This window comes from Mustela erminea, chromosome 12 (genome assembly GCF_009829155.1).
Source record: "Mustela erminea isolate mMusErm1 chromosome 12, mMusErm1.Pri, whole genome shotgun sequence".
Taxonomy (NCBI): domain Eukaryota; kingdom Metazoa; phylum Chordata; class Mammalia; order Carnivora; family Mustelidae; genus Mustela; species Mustela erminea.
The window spans coordinates 25,719,065-25,739,278 of NC_045625.1; the positions used below are offsets into that span (position 1 = coordinate 25,719,065).

Below are 20,214 nucleotides of genomic sequence, written 5' to 3' on the forward strand. Positions count from 1 at the left end.
ATGTGAGGACACGGTGACAATGGGGCCATCTGCAAGTCAGAGAGAGCCCTCAGGAGAAACCATCAAACTTGCCAGCGTCCCGCATCTCAGATTGCCAGCCTCCAGAACTGTGAGAAAATAAGTAAATAAATCTGTTGCTCAAGCCACTCAGTCTGCGTCATTTTGTTACAGCAACCCCACCAAACTAATACGGCAGTTTGAAAGAACACAGAATGCTTTCAAAGAGTATCTACGGAACTAAAATGTCCTTGAGTTCACAGCTGACCTGTACTGAACATTTAACATGTGTGACAATCTAATTTAATCCAGCAACATTATGATGTAGATATTATGATTCCTATTTTACCTATGAGGAAACTGGGACTTGGCATGGTTCACTAAGGGACCCAGCATCCCATGGCTGGTAAAAGCAAGCATGTATTTGAACCCAGATAGTGTGATCTAATGGCACTGAGCTCCAGCACTCTGAGGAGATGAAGGACATGGTGAAGGAGAAGAAAGGCCAGCTCATGGAGGGTCTTGGTTATAGCTACAGAAGCTGAAGTTTCAGGGAACCAAAACTGCACATCAGTACCCAGAAAACCTGTTAGGCAATTACCTGTATTTACTCAGATCGACTCTAAAGATAATCAAAATCCATGCATACAACTCATTACCCTGTACCTCATGTAGGTACAGCCCTCCCAACCACTAATCTCCCCGCCTTGTATAACACACACACACACACACACACACACACACACATACATTCGCACACTCCCACTTGCCCCAAACTCCTCAGACAATACAACTTTTTAAGAAGTCCTTTGAAGAATGCCTTAAAGGATTTGAATCAATAATCTCCTCAGATCCAAAACTGGAGCTCCCCAGTTTGCTTTTTAATGATATCTCCCAGCTCGGCAATCACAAGCACTTCTCACTGTTCGCTCCTAGCTAGTCTACTGCATTCTTCCCTTGGCCCACAGAGCATGCGGGTTTTTTTTTTGGTGGGGGGGGGGCATTAAATAAAGAAACAGACATGGAATTAAGTCTCGGTGTCCCATGTGCTTCATTATCCCGGCTTGTTGGGAATGTGTTCAACATACAGTGTGAGTTTTCATAAGTAGCAGAAAAGGATCAAAGGAACCTACTTTACCAAAGGTTTTTCTTTTCTCTCTCTCTCCTTTTTTTTTTTTTTTTTTTTTTAAAGTAAGGTTTGGGCGATTCAAATCACACTAGGTAGTTGAGCTGATAAGATATGGGAGGAGAGGTCTCCGGCGGTAGTTTTTATTTCAAGAAAAGAAAACTTTTTAAGTCATAAATGTTCTTAGGTGCCTTTGATTTTTTTTTTTTTTCAGTTGAATTGCAAACCTGGAATTAGAAGACGTTTTGAAAAAATATGCTTGATGTTAACCCTAGGTAGTTATATAAATAGAGTGAATTGAATGAAGTTATACAGCCCAAAGATTATACTTTGCTATGCTGCTGAGATTTTTACATACCAAAAACTTTAAAACTTTAAATGGACTACTTAAAATTACACACACGCACGCATATGCATATCTCCTTAATAATAACATTTTCATTTTGCTCTTGTGTAAAACTGTGCAGTGTTTGTTCCTATGTGTAGTAAGCAAGAGCTCTTGGACTGGGAGGATTTGAATAAATCACCCTCACATGAGATATAATGTTACCTTCGTATGGGGAAACAAACTCGCTTATTTGATCCAATCTTTGCAATACAGAGGGATCTTGTTTCTCAACTTTTGGGTGTCTCTAAGCTATTTGGGTATCCAAAGATAAGACTGAAATCCATAAGATTTCAGACTGACCCAAGAGCACTCATTTGTAATCATGATTCCTAAGAATCTGGTTTATACAGGACTCTGAGACATTTTTCTCAGTAACATATTTTAAAAATTTTTTCAAAATCCAGTTTTGCTGAATAAAAATCTGTTTCTTCTGTTCTTTAATTTTGCAGCTACTATGTATGTGGTGCAATTCTATTGCACCACATAGTAGCTGCAAAATTAAAGTGCAGATTCTATTGCACCACATAGTAGCTATTCTTATGTTAACATCATACTGTCTTAATTGCTGTAGTTTTAGAAGAAATCTTGAAATCAGCTAGTGTAAGCCCTCTAACTTCTTTCAAATTGCTTTGGCTATTCTGTTTTCTGCACTTCTGTGTGAATTTTAAATCAATCATAATACTAATTTATTTTTTAAAGAATTTTGATAGGGATTTCACTGATTCTATTGACCAACTTTGAAAAATTTACATAATAATAATAATGTTGAATCTTCTGATACCAAGATGGTATATCTTGCCTTGATTCCGTTATTTAATTGATCTCAGCAATGTTTTGTAGGTCTCAGTATGTAGATCTTTCTTTTTTTAAAGATTTATTTTGGAGAGAGAAAGCAAGCATGAAGCAGGGGAGGGGTGGAGGGAGAGACTCTTTGAGCAGACTTCCCACTGAGCACAGAGCCTGAGGATACAGGGCTGCATCCCATGACCCATGAGATCATGACCTGAGCTAAAACCAAGAGTTTTGACTGTGTGAGCCACCCTGGTGCTCCTCCACATACAGATCTTGAACACGTTTGTTAATTTATCCTTAAGTATTTCACATATAAAATCTATTTTAATTGTTATGTAATATTCCACTGAGCTAAAGGGCTATTATTATCCAGGCATTCTACCTAATGTTTACTATAGGCACGGTTTACAGATTTTATTCTAATATAAATAGCACGTGATAAGCATTTGTGCATAAATCACTTTTTTATTCAAAATTAGTTTCTTCATATAAATTTCCAGAAGAGAAGTCAATGGGTCAAAGGCCATGAAAATTTTTCAGGTTCTTGATATATATTGAGTAACTTTTTTCCTTAAAAATGAATTATAAATATCTTTTTCAGATATTTCACACTTTTTTCTTCTGTGGCCTAGGCAAACAGTCATTATTATATAATATCTAAGAAAGACAAAGAAAGGGGAAAAGATTTTTAAATCCTTTGTGAAGAGAAATAGAACACAAGAATTTTTCTATCACCCTGCTCTACAGCTGAATATATGAGATCAAGCCAAGCTATTGAAGATGATGCCTTGATTTTAGATGGATTATTTCTAGTATGTAACTCTTTCTGGGCCTCATCTATAGAATAAGATTGTTAGATGTATCCGTGCTTTTCAAATACTGTTCTGAAAAACCTCAGAGTTTTGGAGGGGGAGGTTCTGCAATGAGCCTCTGAGCTGACCAGCTCTGGTTTTCCTTGCATCTCTCCATGTAGAGAAACTTCCTTTGTCAGATTTGCATAATGTAATTCTTTTTCACATTTGTTTTAAAAATAGGAATCCACTAATAAAAACAACTGGGAAAATCTCTAAACAAGATGGACTCTAAGGTATTTTTCAGTGAAGCATTTTATTTGAAGCTACACCATCTTCTAGCAGACTTGTCTGCGTATGAAGCCCTGGGGAAGCTAGGATTCCATGATGCCAAACATGTCACAAAATGCCCCTGAGTGTACCTTCAGTTCATGGCACACAACTAGCTCTGGACCAAACTCAGAAGACACTGGAATCAAAATTCAGATTCAAATGGAAATTTCTGGGCTATATAGGGCAGGTGCCCCAACTTCATTCTAACGTACATTCTTTTATCAAATTCTCAAGAGATCCCTGTGATCACCACCATTTTGAAAACGAGAAAAGGAGAGCTCAGCTTAGTAAGTGATAGAGTTGAGACTTGAACTCAGGCCCCTGACCCTTTGGTCACACCCCACAGTATCCAAAAGTGTGGTTTGAGATTGGGCACCAGACATACAGTATTAAACAGGTCAAGGAGTAAGAACAGCTGAGAAGCTCAGAGATTCACAGGAAGAACCCAGGACTAGAACATGCTCTTGTGTCTCCTTACTCCAAGAAAATCAAAACCAAAGCAGACCATTTGAAACCCAACCCTGATCTTTATTGGCCTGGGATCTTGATCTTGGAACAATTCCTTAACTTCTCTGTTTCCTTGTACATAAAATGAGAGCAGTGTACTTCGTAGGGTATCTGAAAGGATTTATTTATTTTTTTTTTTTTAAAGATTTTATTTATTTATTTGACAGAGAGAGAGGCAGGCAGAGAGAGAGAGAGAGAGGGAAGCAGGCTCCCTGCTGAGCAGAGAGCCCGATATGGGACTCGATCCCAGGACCCTGAGATCATGACCTGAGCCGAAGGCAGCGGCTTAACCCGCTGAGCCACCCAGGCGCCCAATTTAAATGAAATGATAAATATGAAAATGCCCAGCTCAACATCTGCACATAGAGGGTGCTCGTACCCAGAGCACCACACAGACCACAGACACAGCTTCAGCAGCTTCAAATCAGGCCCTCAACAGGCAGAGGAGAAGAGAAAAGAATGAGGACCAGGAAAATCAGATTACTATTGTTTCTAGGCAACCACGGAAAAGGAATAATACAAGGGGCATTTCTTGTAAGAGTACTACACTAGCTACCTCACAAAAAGATTCCCTTGTTCAGCTCCAGTTTTAAAAGTAGGATACAACTATTAATAACCATAAAGAACCTTCTATTTTATTTTTTTAAGATTTTATTTATTTATTTGGCAGAGAGAGAGAGGGAGAGATCACAAGTAGGCAGAGAGGCAGGCAGAGAAAGAGGGGGAAGCAGGTTCCCTGCTGAGCAGAGAACCCGATGCAGGGCTCAATCCCAGGACCCTGAGATCATGACCTGAGCCGAAGGCAGAGGCTTTACCCACTGAGCCACCCAGGCGCCCCCATAAAGAAACTTTTAATAATTCAAAATTATTCCAAATTATTCCCAACACTTCTCATCTTTCCTCTTCTTTCCTCCCTCCCTCCACCAATTCTCAAGGTACCCAGGGAGGGAGATAAGAGATGTTTTCATTCCAGTGCTATAAATGATCAAACTGAGGTTCAGAGAAGCTGAGAAAAGGAAGTACAGTCATCCACTTTAAAATCAAAGCCCCTTGGGCTGTAACCTCCTTGAGGCCAGTGTCTATATCTTGTTTTCTTATATATCTTTCCAAAAGGTTCCCCAAAATAAGTGTTGAGTGAAGTGCATTAGTCTGAGGTATGCTCAGTCAGGAGGCTCCGTCATGTTGTTCAGAAGCAAAATCTCAGATTAAATTTCAAGGTCACAGATGCTATGGAAAGCTTCTTCAGTTGATAAATTTTCATTTAGGAAATTTATTTTAAATCTCTTGGTACATTGTCATGTTCCACTGCTAATCCATTCTTTCTTTTCTTTCTAATTTTTGAATAATGCCTGTACTACTTCTTCTTCTTCTTCTTTTTTTTTTTAGAAATAACATGGGGAAAAAAACCACAGGATAAATTTTCATTTTGGGGGGGGAAAAAACCTTGATGTTAGCTCATCCTCCTGATTGGCTTTAAGTTGCAAGTACAATTAATTGACCTTGGACTTGACATGTTTTAAAGCCACAATGAGTGAAATTTTACTGGGGGCATATTTATCTTAAGTTGAAATGCAACTTGCTGTCTCAGAATATTATCTCAGGCTGGTATTATCACTGATTGAAGGCAGGAAGTGTTGTCCTGCCTATTAAAAATATACTTCGCTTGGACCTAAAATAAAAATATGTCAAATGCAAAGAGACCCACACTTGAACCTTGACTCCCCAGATTTACAATGTTCCATTAGGAATATCATGAAAACTGCTCTGGGTCTCCAAATAAAATAACTACTTTTCCTCCTTCCCCAGCTTGTAAAAATTAAGATAATGCGGCAGTGTTGATTTCCTTAAAAGACAGGGTCTGCTAGGTAAATGCTGAAACTCCCCCGGATTCTTAGTAACACCGGTTGTCACTATGAAAGTCATAAAAATAGGACAGAGAAGACATGTTTGCTTCCGACAATTTGAGGATTGGATTTTCCAACCACCTTTGAACCTTTTGATGTTCAGATTCCTCCCTGGCAGGCATTCCAAAGCCTTGTAGGGCTCCTGAAATCCGAGAAGTCTCCTCACCAGAGACATGTTGAGCTGAGCTGAAGGCTCGCACATGTGGCTGCAGCCTGGCTCCCAGAACCAAAAGAGGAGAAGACGAGTCAATTATTGGGATGGTGCTTCCGGCTCTGCCCATCCCGAGATCCCCCTCTACTCAACTCAAGACCCCCCTTCCTTTTGTTTTTTGGGAAAGGGGTCTGGCAGCCAAGAGGGCTCCCTCACCTCTAGCATTTTCTGATGGAGTATATGTCTTCCCACCCGCTGCCCTACCTTGGGGGAGGTACTCACAGCCTTTCTTTGACTGCGTCACTCACAGCTGGAGGAGGGTCCAGCCTGAAGATAAATCTCTCACAGCTTGCTCATTCTTCTCCAGGAGGCTGTGAGGAGAATGATCAATGCTGTGCTTCAAGGCTAGCTTGCTCAGTGAACCACAGAGAAAGAGAGATTACAAAGAGCCCATTTAAATACCTAAGGCCCCTCAGCTCCCTTCCTCCTCAGGCAGAGACTTGCTCTTAAAATTTCAATGAATTTATCTACAAATGGTGGCCTCAAGGAGATGGCTGGCAAAGCCAAAAATATAACCTAAGGAGATGACCTGGGCAGCTTCCTGAAAATAAAGCCTTGTATGTATTTCCAAGAGGGTGCCTCTCCACCCTCCTGGCCTGAGCCGCCAGTTGTTGTATCCGATGGAAAGCAAGCCCCGGGACAAGTGAGACCGAGAGATTAGAGGGACATTACTGGGACACTGACAGGTGCAAGACGACAAAAATTCATTTGCCAAGATGCTGAGCTGCTGCTGCAGGCCCCCCGGCTGGCCACAGTTCTCTCTCTAAGAACCCAAAAGTATTTCTGAGGTGGTGGGTCATTTTACACAAGCCAGAAGTCTTGTTGGGTTTTGTGTTGTGCCCTGCATTCACCATGCATTCCAGGAGTTAGCCTGTCTCTAAGGCAACTGGTCACTAATCTGGACTGCCTTTTCTCTCTCTTTAATAGACCATCTGGGAGTAAGGGTGCGAATTGTCTCCTCTCCCTGCCCGCATCATCCCTGGTGCCTTCATCGTGCCACAGACAACTTCCAGCAAATTCTATCACTACACACCCTGTCCACAACACTTGGCACATGCCTTTTAATTGGTTCCCCGGCTACCAGCTTCATCCTCTTCTGTGCCTGTTCTTTCCAGCCCGGCATCAGAGTGATCATTTCAAGCTGAGACTTAACCATGTTATTGTCCTGCTTGAAAACACTCAATGGCTCTTCGTCAGGGAAAGGATGAACCTAATTCTTTGGCAGGTGCCGGACAGGGGTTGCTCTGTCATCCTGGGTCCTGGCGTGCTGTAGACACGGAGTCCCAGGCAACCTGAGACAGACATGTGAAACCATCACGTATTCCCTCAGGCAAACTTAGCCGAAATGAGTGAAACTGTGAAGTTTCTCTGAAGTCATCTTGGTTGAGACCTAATGTGACATTTTGAGAACAACTAAGGGCCAGTTGTGTCTTCAGGAAGAAATGTTCTTAAACAATCCTCTTTTGGTTCAAGCCAGTTGTTAGCCTTCCCAGAACTAGTAACTAGAGCAATTAAGCATGAAAATCTAACCTCTTTATCATGATTCAAAATACTTTAGTTTAAATAAAAACAAAAAAACAAAGAAAACGAAACACTTAAGCTTGAGAATTCCCACATATCCGAGATCAAGAAATAATGTGAAACTCTCAAAAAACATCCATGATTCCAGTGTATAATGTGGTTTCAGGACAAGGAAAGATATCTACAATTTAAAAGTTTCTGCTGTGCACCAAACACTGTGAGAGCTTTATAAATATATAACATGGGTCTCAGCATGAGCCTAAATGTGCATTCAGACATGTCCAGATATATCTGACAAATATGGGGCAGGCCAGCCAGATGGCTTTTTGCACAAGGGATGAGGAGTTCCCCACAGAGGCCACAGGAAGGAAGGAGCAAGCCGGATGGAGGGCACTGTCATTCTGGGTGTGGTGGCTGTGGGCTTTATCTCCAAGCACAACCCCCATGGAATTCATTTTATTCGAGTCCTCTGGAGCAGGAGACTAAGACGGACCCACAACGAACTGCCTTCATAAAGGTCTGTGACACATCGTGTCTCACGCAGTCCTGCAAGGGGACCCCTGTACGAGAATGTGATGCCAAGCGGGGAAAGAGGCCTTCTCTCATAGATGGTCTCCTAGGCTCCAGGCCCTATTGGGTTCTGGGAGTTGTTTTCCTGTCGCCAGTGGCCCCGAGCAAATGTCCTGCTAGAGACAGGGCAGCAAATCTGGCACTAGAAAGAAGTATTCTTGGAAACTGCTATAAACACCAGTAAAGTAACTACACGGAGATGAGGTCATGTGCACACAAGAGGCCCCACACTTCAGAACCGGCATTAGGCCCATTAATATTTATCCAATCGGCCAACAATTATGTGTCCAGCACCTACTCTACGCTAAGAACTCTGTTACATGCTGAGCTGTGTTGTAAGCGATTATCCTTGACCTTAAGGGACTAGTCTCCGGCCCTCCAAAGGCTGACAGAACTGGAAGAACACCATCTAATCAAACATTATTTCACTTTATCATCACAGTAACTCCACGGGGGAGGTTTTCAGCCTGCCCTTTAAAAGAAGGGAAACTGAAGTCCAGAGAGGTTAAGTAACTTGCCCAAGGTCACAGAGCTTGAAAGCGGGAAAGACAAGCAAAGCCAGTGAGCTAAGAGACGGGGAACAACTAGCGACCAATGCAAGGCAGTACGGTTGCTTATTACAAATAAAACAAAAAGATGAAGAACAAACAAAAGAAGTTCTACAGACCTTTTTTTCTGTGACTCTTTGGTGGAGCTCTGTCACCAGCTCTTAATGCCCCAGGGAGAAAATAGCAGCTGTCAGAAGCTGCCCACTTTGCTTTGCCTCCAGCTTGCTCTCCAGCTTCTGCAATTTCTCCCCATGCCGACCTGAGCCTCAGGAGTAATCAAATCAGTAACTGATATTCAGAAAGTAGGTATAGGCTTAGCTGAAGTGGCTTTTGTATGTTAATTAAGTGTTTTATGGAACCTCTGAGATCTCAGATGACACTCGGTAAATATTCCTTACTGAGTCCATGGAATCTGTGAGCGGGTTCTGTATAATAAAGCAATTTCAATGTCCTGACAGATGGGCCATAGAAATTGACTGTGTGGCTATGATTCCAACAGATTATATACAATGCAAAATCTGGACAATAAGTGCTTTCTCTGCTTGTTGCCTACGTACTGGTCACTTTCTAGAAGGGAAGAACTCAACTGTCTCCAGTTAGTATTACAGATAGAAGAGGGGTTCTGAGATGTTTCCAGTTCTTTTGTCCTGGCATTAAGTTAAAAAAAAAAAAAAATCTTCCAGTTCTGCTTCCTGGTTCTTAAATGAACTATTCAACCCACGAAAAGCCATCCGTAAAACATTTATCAAAAGGATGGAAGTGATAAATCCTCCCTTCTCTTCCTGAATTCAGAGCCCTCTTTTTCTCTCTGATTTCTCTGTTGAGAGCCTGCTCTAGCTTCTGTTGCACCTCCAGTTCTTTCAGACCAGGAATGCAAATTCTTGAAATGAGTTCATGCACATAAACCCTCCACATGTGCAAGAGCACGCATGCGCTCGCTTCTACTCGCTCCCTCTCTCCAGGAATTCTCTAACCTTGCAATGTGAGACAAGATGTTAGACAGCGAAATACCCATTAAGCAGAATATTTTAAAAACATCTACATAGAGATCTTTTTAATTTGCACAGAGCAAATTCCAGCCTTTTGATCTGTGAATTTTGCTGACCTTGGATAACTGGATTAGAGAATAAAACTTCAATATTTCCTGAGCCCGTCACAAAGAGACAAATATATGATTCCACCTATATGAGATGCTTAGAGTCATCAAAATCATAGGGACAGAAGGTAGAATGGTGGTTGCCCGGGCCTGGGACAGTTGGGGAATGGGAAACTACTCTTTAATGGCAGAGTTTCAGTTTTACAAGATGAAAGAGTTACGGACACAGACGGTGGTGATGGTTGCACAATATCATGAATGTATTTAATACCATTGAACTGTACACTTAAAAATAGCTAAGATGATAAATTTTATGTTATATGTATTTTACCACAATTTTAAAAATTGGGGGGACCCATAAGAGGAAATTAAAAACAAAACAAAAAATTTTTAATTTCCTTTTTTGCAACTGGACCACCGTCAAGAGCCATCTTCTGCCTACACTGGCTGGTAGATGCTCAAATGATGAAAGGAATCTTACACAGCCCCACAATTAGATAAAGGCAAAATTGCCTATGGAAATGACCAAACCCTTAATTAGCTAATTGCAGGTGCAATTGGCCACTTGCACCATCAGATGAAGGGCAAGTGGTTAATTGAGCCCACAAGTGACCTACTCAATCAGAACTAACAAATGGCTCATCAGATGGAGTCCTAGCCAAAATGTGTCTGCAAACAATAGCATGGGCAAAACTGCACGGATCCAAGGCAGCAGTCGGGCTGCTATCTAAAAATGTAACCCGCAAAACATAAGATAATTAGGAAAATGATCAAAACAAGAAAAATTCCATAATGAGCCATGATCATGGGGGAAGTGAGGAAGATGGGCGATATGGCGATTTGGGGAATCAAAGGCTAAAACAGCATCTGTTTCCGGTCATCCTTATTTCAAACTTTCAGAAAAACTTGTCATTTTCTCCCCCTGTATGTTTTTTTTCACAGAAGGTATAGGTGAGAGCTTGGCGTAAAATCCTGTACAGAATAGGGGCCTAGGAAAGGTAAGTGAGTGAGCAAAGCAGTCCTCCGTACAGAAGGCTGAGAACACGAGGGCAGCCATTACAGGAAATTGTTAGTACTGAGAAGTTCCTGTTACGTTGCCCCAACACAGAACGTTCTTATCTGACTATGTTGCTACCACAGGCAAGTTAACTAACAGGAAGCCGTACTGAAGGTTATGAGAATGTTGATGGCTGCAAAAATAACAGTTTGTTTTCATCAGGCTAAGTCAGGTCTATGCTGAGGTAGAAACCCCAAAACCTCAAAGTCCCCAAACAACAAAAGTGTATTTCTCACTCACACAAAATCCATTGTCGGTTGTTTCTCTTTCTCACCACTAAAGATCCTTTCATCCTGGGATTCAGCCCTCTCAACAAAGTCCTCCACCTTCATCCCTCAAGAGGACAAGAAGACCCGAATGAACACTGCAACAAAATGGGGCTTTTCATGGCCTCAGCCTGGACATGTCACATGTCGCTCCTGTGCACACTTGATTGGCTGTAATTAGTCATGTGACACTGCCTAACTGGGAGCGCAGGCTCCCATCTGCTCAGAATAGAGGAGAGCTGAAACAGGGCTAGGTGAATCTGTGGCATTTTTATTGCCACACACTCCAAAAACAAAGAACATAAAATAATCTACTCATTTGGAAGTCTAGAATATCTCTTCATGGAATGCTATTAAAGAAGTAATCAGAATTAAACATACAATGGTGACAGATGGTAGCTATACTTGCGGTGAGCATAGCATAACATACAGAGAAGTTGAATTACGACATTGTACACTTGAAACTGACGTAATATTGTGTGTCAGTTATATTCAAAAAACAGTTTTAAACATACAAATGATTCAGAAATGGAAAAAGAAAGACTTTCATAATAAAACATATAAGACAAAAAAATAATTTTTATGTTTTCATTCAAAAAACACAGCATATAAGCCAAAGTGGTATTCATAAGGAAATCCAAAGACATAAAACTCTTTATAAGAGAAGAGATAGACTAAAAATAAATACCACAGACCTTCTCTCGATAATCTTGAAGATAAGAAATAACAAGTGTTGGCAAAGATGTAGAGAAAAGGGAAGACTTGTGCACGGTTGTTGGTAAGGTAAATTGGTATGACTACTATGGAAAACAATATGGAGGTTCCTCAAAAAATTAAAAATAGAACTAACATATGATTCAGCAATTCTACTTCTGGGTATTTATCTGAAGAAAATAAAAATACTAGTCCAAAAAGATAAATGCATCCCCATGTTCACTGCAGCATTATTTATAATGGCCAAGATATGGAAACAACTTAAGTGTCTATTGATGAGTGAATGAATAAAGAAGATGTGGTGTATATATACATATATATTATATATATATATAATATATATGTGCATATATACATACACAGTGGAATACTATTCAGCCATAAAAAGAAGGAAATCTTGTCATTTGTGACATGTGTAGACCTTGAGGGTAGTAAGTCAACTGAAATAAGTCAGACAAAGAAAGACATACCAGATGATCTCACTTATATGTGGAATCTAAAACAAAAAAATAAAAGCTTATAGATATAAAGAACACATTGGTGATCAGCAGAGGCACAATGTGGGGGGTAGAAAAAATGGATGAAGTAGATCAAAAGGTCCAAACTTCCACTTATAAAACAAGTCAGTCCTGGGGATGTGATGGACAGCATGGTGACATAGTTAACAATACTGTATGGCATATTTGAAAGTTGCTAATGGAGTGGATCTTTAAAGTCCTCATCACAAGAAAAAAAAACTTTTTATAACTATGTATGGGAACAGATGTAAGCTAGACTTACTATGGTGATTATTTCGCAATTTGTACCAATATTGAATCATGTTGTACACTTGAAACTAATATATGTTAATTATAGCTCAATAAAAAAAAAACAAACTTAAGCAGCAAAATAACACAACAGAGATGTAATCCAGGAAGTAATGAAGATTTAAAGAAATAAAATATATTTTAAAAGTAGTCCATATTAATAATTTCCAGTGTGTTCTTTGTAAAGATTTGGGGCCAGTAGAATTATAGGGAATAAAGAATGGATTCCTATGAACTATACTGTGAACAGAGGAGGCATAAACATAGATGTTGAAGGACTAGCAAATGTCATAATAGCCAGGTCACCTTGGCCAAATTATTTAATCTCTTAACGTTGTCTGGTGACAGATGGTAGCTACACTTGGAGTTTGCATGGAAATCATAACATGTAGATTTGTAGGATCACTATATTGTACACCTGAAACTAATGTAACATCATGTATAAACTGTACCTTAATAAAAACAAGTATTTATTCTCTCTGGGATTCCAGTTTTCCATCTATAGTGACTCAAGATTATTGTGAAGACCCAGTCTATAGTAAGCTATTAATAAACACTTATTTTTTTGTTAAGTTTTTAAAATTTTATTCCCAGTATAATTAACATACAGTATTATATTAGTTTCGGGTGATTCCACACTTTGATACGTTACTCAGTGCTCATCATGAAAAGCGTGCTCTTAATCCCCTTCACCTGTTTCCTTTCATTCATTTCCCCCACCACTTCCCCTCTGGTAACCATCAGCTTCTTCTCTATAGTTAAGAGTTCAGTTGTTTGTCTCTTTTGTTTATTTCTTTGTTTCTTAAATTTCACATATGAGTGAAATCATATGCTATTTGTCTATTTCTGACTGACTTATTTCACTTAGCATTATACCCTTTAGATCCATCCATTTTTTTTTGCAAATGGCAAGATTTCATTCTTTTTAATGGCTGACTGGTTTTCCAAATGCTGTTATGATTCTGTATTTTTTTAAATTGAAGGTTTTATTTATTTATTTATTTATTTATTGACACAGAGAGATCACAAGTAGGCAGAGAGGCAGGAAGAGAGGGAGGGGGAAGCAGGCTCCCTGCTGAGCAGAGAGCCCGATGCGGGACTCGATCCCAGGACCCTGAGATCATGACCTTCGGCTCAGCAGAGGCTGAGCAGAGCTTCAGCAGAGACTTAACTCACTGAGCCCCTCAGGCATCCCTGTTATGATTCTTAAAATGGGAATACAAGTATTTAATTTTTAAGTTGTTTGAGAAAAAAAAATGTTAAAAATAGACAACCTGTATTTATATCTGTTATTCCAGAGCATAGAAAATACTATAACACCATGGTAATTTAAGGATGTGATATGGGCTCAGAAATAGACATAAAGATCAATGGATCAAAAATTCAGATGATGTGATAAAGAGCCACGTGGCAATATACATGAGAAAAGTATGCTTGGTGTTACAAAGACCAGGTTATATTCTCTTTGGTGGTCCATCTTTAATATTCTCTGTTTCAATAGAGACTTAGAACAAGGAAGTGGTTCCGAAGAGTATGGCCCAGAGGGCACAATTCCTAAAAGTCACAGGGGTATGGCACCCACTGGCGTTGTGTAGTCCATCACCCATGTGGTCCCACATGCAAGCAGTTACTGCATGTTTCAGTGATACAAATGGCACTGTGATGAACGTTCTCATCTATCTCTGCGCCAGTGTTTCTGTAAGTCAGAAACCCAGAACTTGAATTGCAGAGAAGAGGGTACAGATGGTTTAAATGGTGACAGAGACTGCCAGAGGGTCTCTAAAAGGACCCTATCATTATTCTCCCATCAGGAGTGTATGAGAGAACTCATTTTCTTCCACCCTCACTAGCACGTCCTGCCAACTTTCGCGTTTCTTATCAGTCTGAAGGGTGAAAAACCATACCTGATTGGGGGTTGCTGTTAAGCTTCAGCATCTCCTATAGTTTTATATTATGAACGTACAGAAGCATAGATAGTCCACATGTGCACTGTCTGACACATAGCTATTATGAACATGTGGCCACTTGAATGCAAATTAATTAAAATTAAAGTATTAAGTTCCTCAGTCACACTAGCCACATTTCAAATGTGTATGTTCTCTGATAGAAAGCAGGCAGTGGAGAAGGGACTAATGATAAGAGAGGAGAGATAGGTAATTAAAAACTAGAAAGAAAATTGAGAAAGTAATATGATTACAGAAAAACTGGCATAGAGAAAGCTAGGGCTGAAAGGAAACTTGGAAATGATTGGATACCACAGTTTCCAAATTTTAGTTTGTAAAGCCCTGGGATTCTGTACAGAAGCTCAAGTCTAGCTATTTTAAGGATTAATAAATCTGTTTTAAATGCAGTTTAAGTGTTACAAGTAAAAATGCACAGACTCAAATTTCAACACATTGTGGGTCACTGGAACTTTAAACCTTTAAACCTGTTTCACCATTTTAACTTCTTTGGAGGCAGATCCCAACATTTTTCCAGTAGGTAGGAGTGTGTGTGTGTGTGTGTGTGTGTGTGTGCATGTGCATGTGTACACGCGCGCACGTAGAAGGGAGAGAGAGAGAACTTATGGTAAATGTTTCACCGGACAGGAAAGTTACAGCTCAGCACTGAACTTTTAAAAAAAAATTCAAGACTGAATATGTCAACTCTCATAAATTTGAACAAAAGCAAGCCTGCTACCTCAGCTCATGTACACAATGCCCATGCAAGGCAGGACTCCGTCACATCTGCTTGGCACATGCTCCCATCTTCAATTAATAGTCAATAGCTAAGTAAGAAGGGAACATAAAACACACAGAATCTAACTATTATGTGATCGTTTTCATGCTAATTTTAAATCTTGGGGACTTCTGGTTTGACTTTCTATTGACAAAGCAAAGTAAAAAATACTGAGCTATTCTGTCCTACTTTTATATGTATAAATGTTTTCTTTTTTTTTTTCAGGAGGTATTAAAAAATACCCTTAAAACTAGAAAGAGCTATCTGATGAAAGGGGGCAGGTTGGGGAAAGGAAGGGAGGGAGGGAGAGAGGGAGGAAAAGGGAGGAAAGGAAGAAGAATTAAAAGGTAAATTAAATATGGCATATTAGCATTTATTGATGTATCAACTCATGCCAGCCCATCGAGACTAACATAAGGAATGAAGCCAAGTGCTGACAACTCTCACACAAACTCACTCACAATCAAGAAACTAAATGATGGATGGAAAAATTGCAGGAACCCATGTTTATGAACATAAATTCATCCCATGTCTGCTGTATGTTCTATGCAACCAACTACTTCAACATAGTGTTACGGTCCCTGACAGGTCAGTCATATTAAGTAAAAAACCAGTAAGCAATTAAAAGGTCTTTCTACTTGCTTTTTTCCATGTTAATTCAACAGTTTTAATGTTTTCAAATCTGACATAAAGTGCCTGTTGGTGACAGGAATGTGCACTGCCTCCCACGACAGAAGCAGATTCTATGGAGGGAAAGTATTAAAATCCAGTACTTCACAAAAAGCTAACCTAAATGTAAGAGGGAAACTATTATAAAAATAAAAATATGAAGACTCCCTTTCCAATTTCTGAGATATGTCTAGAGAGAAATGAAATTTTTTAACACCCAAGATAAACATGGTAGCTTAGTGAAAAGTGGTCAGTTTGTGAACGCTTTAATGAATTTCATTATGAAGAGCATGCCTCTCCAGATATTTCTTATTTTTCTATGCTCGGTTCATGCAGATGAAATTAAAAAAAAAATACATTTTATCTCAAACTGGCCAAATTATGGCAATGACTGTAGAAATGATGTAAAAGTAGTACTTGGGAAAAGCATAGAAGTAATGGCTCTATGTGTTTAGCCGTCTAATGAAGCTTTAATAATACCGTATAGTCAAATATTAGGTGTTAACTTCTTAGAAACATGCAAATGTCTTTCTAAATAGTGTAGTATCAGGCCATAGAAATAATCAATTATATTAAGGTGCAGCCTTAAAACGGCAAACTTTCAGAGTTGTTGATAATTACTTTGGCAGTAAGTTCCAGAATTGCCTTTTTCACAGGAAACTTATAGGATGAACTGAAGGCAAGGTGCTAGTACAAATATTTCAAAGATTTTAAGAGAGGAGAAAAAATTGTGTTTGTCAGTGAAGAGATTCCATTTATTAAGTAGCTAACAAAAATACAACAGCTTTTCAGGATTCTGGTATTTTCATGCTTATAATTGCAAATAAGGTGTCAGCAAGGAAACTGAAACTTCAAATTTCTACTGAATAAAAAACAAAGTAGATTTTTACACCCTTGAAAAATGACACACGGAGGTGTGCTAAGACATCTGAGGTTTTTTTTTTTTTAAATGAAATCACGGAGACATCTTATATTGTTATCAGATATATTTAAAAGTATTTTCTGCCAAAAACATTTCAACCAGCTAGACAGAAGCCAGTTTATTAACAGTCCCCAAACGAGAGACACTTACCAAGTCACGAAAGTAAGCAGCTATCAGATCACGCTAGTGATTCCATTTTGAAATAAAAATATCCTATTGCTTCTCTTTCAATCTTCTCTAATTGAATGGAAAAATAAGCTTATCCATTGAAAAACTGTTATCTTTCAGAAAAACTTCTCTATGTGAGAAATATTTTAGTGCCTTTATAATAAATAGTAAGCATGCATTAATAAATACATGTGTATATACAAATATATATAAATAATATACTGGAGCTAAAAAATACACTAAAAACTGCTTTTTCTTTGTGTACATATGGGCTCCTCATATTGTTTTGTTTGAAAAGAAATTGTCACTAGGAAGGACACAATGCTGATAGCTCCAACTCCATTTTACAGAAAAGGGATTGCAACCAAGGAGACAATGAGCATCACACTTCAGGGCATGGTCTCTGGGCTCTAACAGATTTGGGACTAAACCCTGACTCATTTTCTGTGTGCCACTGACTGTCTTTCTTATTTGCTCTCCAAGTTTCAGTCTCATCATTTATTTGGTGAGGAAAATGATAGTATCTATCTCAAAAGTTGTTATTATGGTTAAATTAGATAGACAGAATCCTCTTTAAAAAGAAAAAAACAAAATGAAAAATGTCCCACATGGGAAAGTGATCCAGCATCCCCCAGAAGTCAGCAGCACAGCCTGAACAACACATCAGTGCAAGTTCAGTTCTAATGTTCTCTGCACTCTACTAGCAAGCCATGAACCCGGTGGGCAAGTTCATCTTGGGATAAAGACGCATATGGCTTCTTCCCCTGCAAGGAGGGGGTGAAGAAAAGGAAATTATGAGAAGGAATGTGGACAGTGGCCAAAAACTGTATGTTTTTTGTTTGTTTGTTTGTTTTTCTGTTTTTAAAGTAGGGGTTACTTTATTTATTAAAAATGTGAGGGTTTGAGTTACATGGGAAAAAGTGGGAAAAACCTTTGCAGGCAAAGAGAGTCAATCAAGTACAACAGTAAAGTTCAGTGACATGAAGTTTCGGCCCAGTTTAGAGACTTTGGAAGAGTATAAAGTTTGAATTCCAACAGAACTGCTGCAAATTCAAGCTTTGCTACTTAGTAACTATGTGCTTTTGGCAAATCTTTACCCTCTCCGTGCCTTTCTGGTGAGGTTACTGTGGCCATTACACTAGGTGTAACAGGTTGGTTGCTGAGGCTCCAGCCCAGAAGGCAGACATGGGGTCCAGATCCTCCCTGACCGTGAGCTCCCTGAGACCAGGACCAGGGTCAGACTCATGTTTGTTGAGTATTGAACAAGCCCTGAACTCTTGTTTCTTACACTCTTTGATCTGAATATTTGACCATTTGTTCTGAGGGTGATGGCCCAATTTATTAAGACCTCCTGCTTCACTTCTTGGGCTATGTTACTCCTCTCAGTCTCTGCTTCCTGTAAATCCAATGAGAATGACAACGACTTTGTACAGGTACTATTAGACTTGCCACCAATGCACATAAAGTCTTCAGCACAGTCCCCAGATGTCAGTGCACATTCAACTTGTACTATTATCTTGTAAGTATCCTCTCCTAAGAACTGGGATAATAATGCAGTTTTTCTGACATCTAAATGAAACCTTCTAAAGGTGAAGACTTTTCAAATTATAAAGTAATAAATAAATGTTGACTAACATCTTCACTAGAAACCAAGGCACTTATGTACCTTCAATAAAAGACAACAGAAACATGAAGCTCTGGAACTTGGAAGGTTTCTCAGCTCTCAAAATGAAGGATATTTTTTCATTTTAATTCTTTGGGTTAAATGTGGTTCCTCCACCTGCACTCTGGAAAGCTTTCCCTCTGTCCTTTGCAGGAAATTTGTCCTATAAATCAATGAATTGCCACCTCTAGAGGATCAAACTACAGCAAGAAGCATGCACACTTAATAAGTACTCAAAAAAAAAATTGGCTAGAGGGCTCCATTTTCTAAGGATGCTATAAAGAAAATGCCTATGCTAGGGGGTAGATAGGACTAAAGTGATAGGAATGTTGAACTGGAAAGGATTTACAGGCAGTTCCCCATCACACCAAGAGGATATTTATCTACTTTCTGCTCAAGTACTCCCAGTCATTCCATTTTTCCAGACACCTTCATTTTTAGAAAAATCCTCTTAATATTATGCTAAAACCTACCTCTGCTTGGCCCACTTTCTCTGCTCTGGAGCCATCAAAACCAGCCTCTTCCATCTTAAATATAAAGCTTTCAAATATTTAGAGACAGAGGTCAAGCTTCTCATCACTGAAGCATGATATTTCTCATCACACAAGGGAGCACGAGGGAAAGGTGGTCAGGGGTTTGAGGGGCATCTCAGACAGACTTTGTCAAACCCTCTGGAGCCATGGGCTATATCTTGATTGGCCACATCAAGTCCAAAGAAGCCACAGGATGATACAAAACCACCCAAGTCGGCCCCTTCTCTTGAAATTCTCTTGATCGTACTCATACTTATGAATCCCACACATTTTCTATGGAGTATTAAGTAACACTTTGGTAAAAGGCTTGCTTTTTGTGGGGAAAAAAAAACCCTCCTACATATTGAATAGCTAGCTATACAGATTATGACTCCATCTCATTTTTTCCCCTCTCAGGCTCAAGTGTCTGTCTGTCAACCTTTTGGTATTCATCTCCAATGTCTTCTCATTCCTCATTTTCTCACTGTTTAATTTCTTCCTTCCTTTCTAATGAACAATTTGAGAGGTTCCCAAGCCATTTTATCTTTTCCTCAGATCAGGTGAGGAAATGGCAGAGAACACACACACACACAATTAAGATGGCCTCAGAGAGAAAGCCATAACTGGACAGTAGAACCCCTCTTCTTCTGTATGTCTTGATCATGGGAAGGCTGTTGGATTCTGCAGTGAACCGAAATCCTGTTCTCTAATCCCAGGTACTTCTAAATAACTGTTATTAATAAGTGGACTCTGGCTTCCTTTTACTTTTAAGCCAGTCCATCCATTCTCTCATTTTGGTATCTCATTCTTAGTTGCTCAGGTATAAACTAATAGTCATTTCCAACAGTCCTTGCATACCTATTTGCAGATGCTCACATTTGCCTCATCTTCAGGAATTCTTTTTAAGATTTTATTTATTTATTTGACAGACAGAG

At 39.4% G+C, this 20,214-nt stretch overlaps 2 long non-coding RNA genes across 4 annotated transcripts in view; both read right to left on the minus strand.

The window, feature by feature from the left end:
• LOC116570288 overlaps positions 1-20,214 on the minus strand; it is a 432,758-nt gene that overhangs the window by 65,802 nt on the left and 346,742 nt on the right. The window lies entirely within an intron of this gene.
• Positions 4,750-11,554, minus strand: LOC116570291. The gene is made up of 3 exons (XR_004277374.1): positions 11,082-11,554; positions 8,808-8,947; positions 4,750-7,341 (listed from the first exon to the last, which is right to left on the minus strand). It is a non-coding gene; the product is annotated as an uncharacterized LOC116570291 (long non-coding RNA).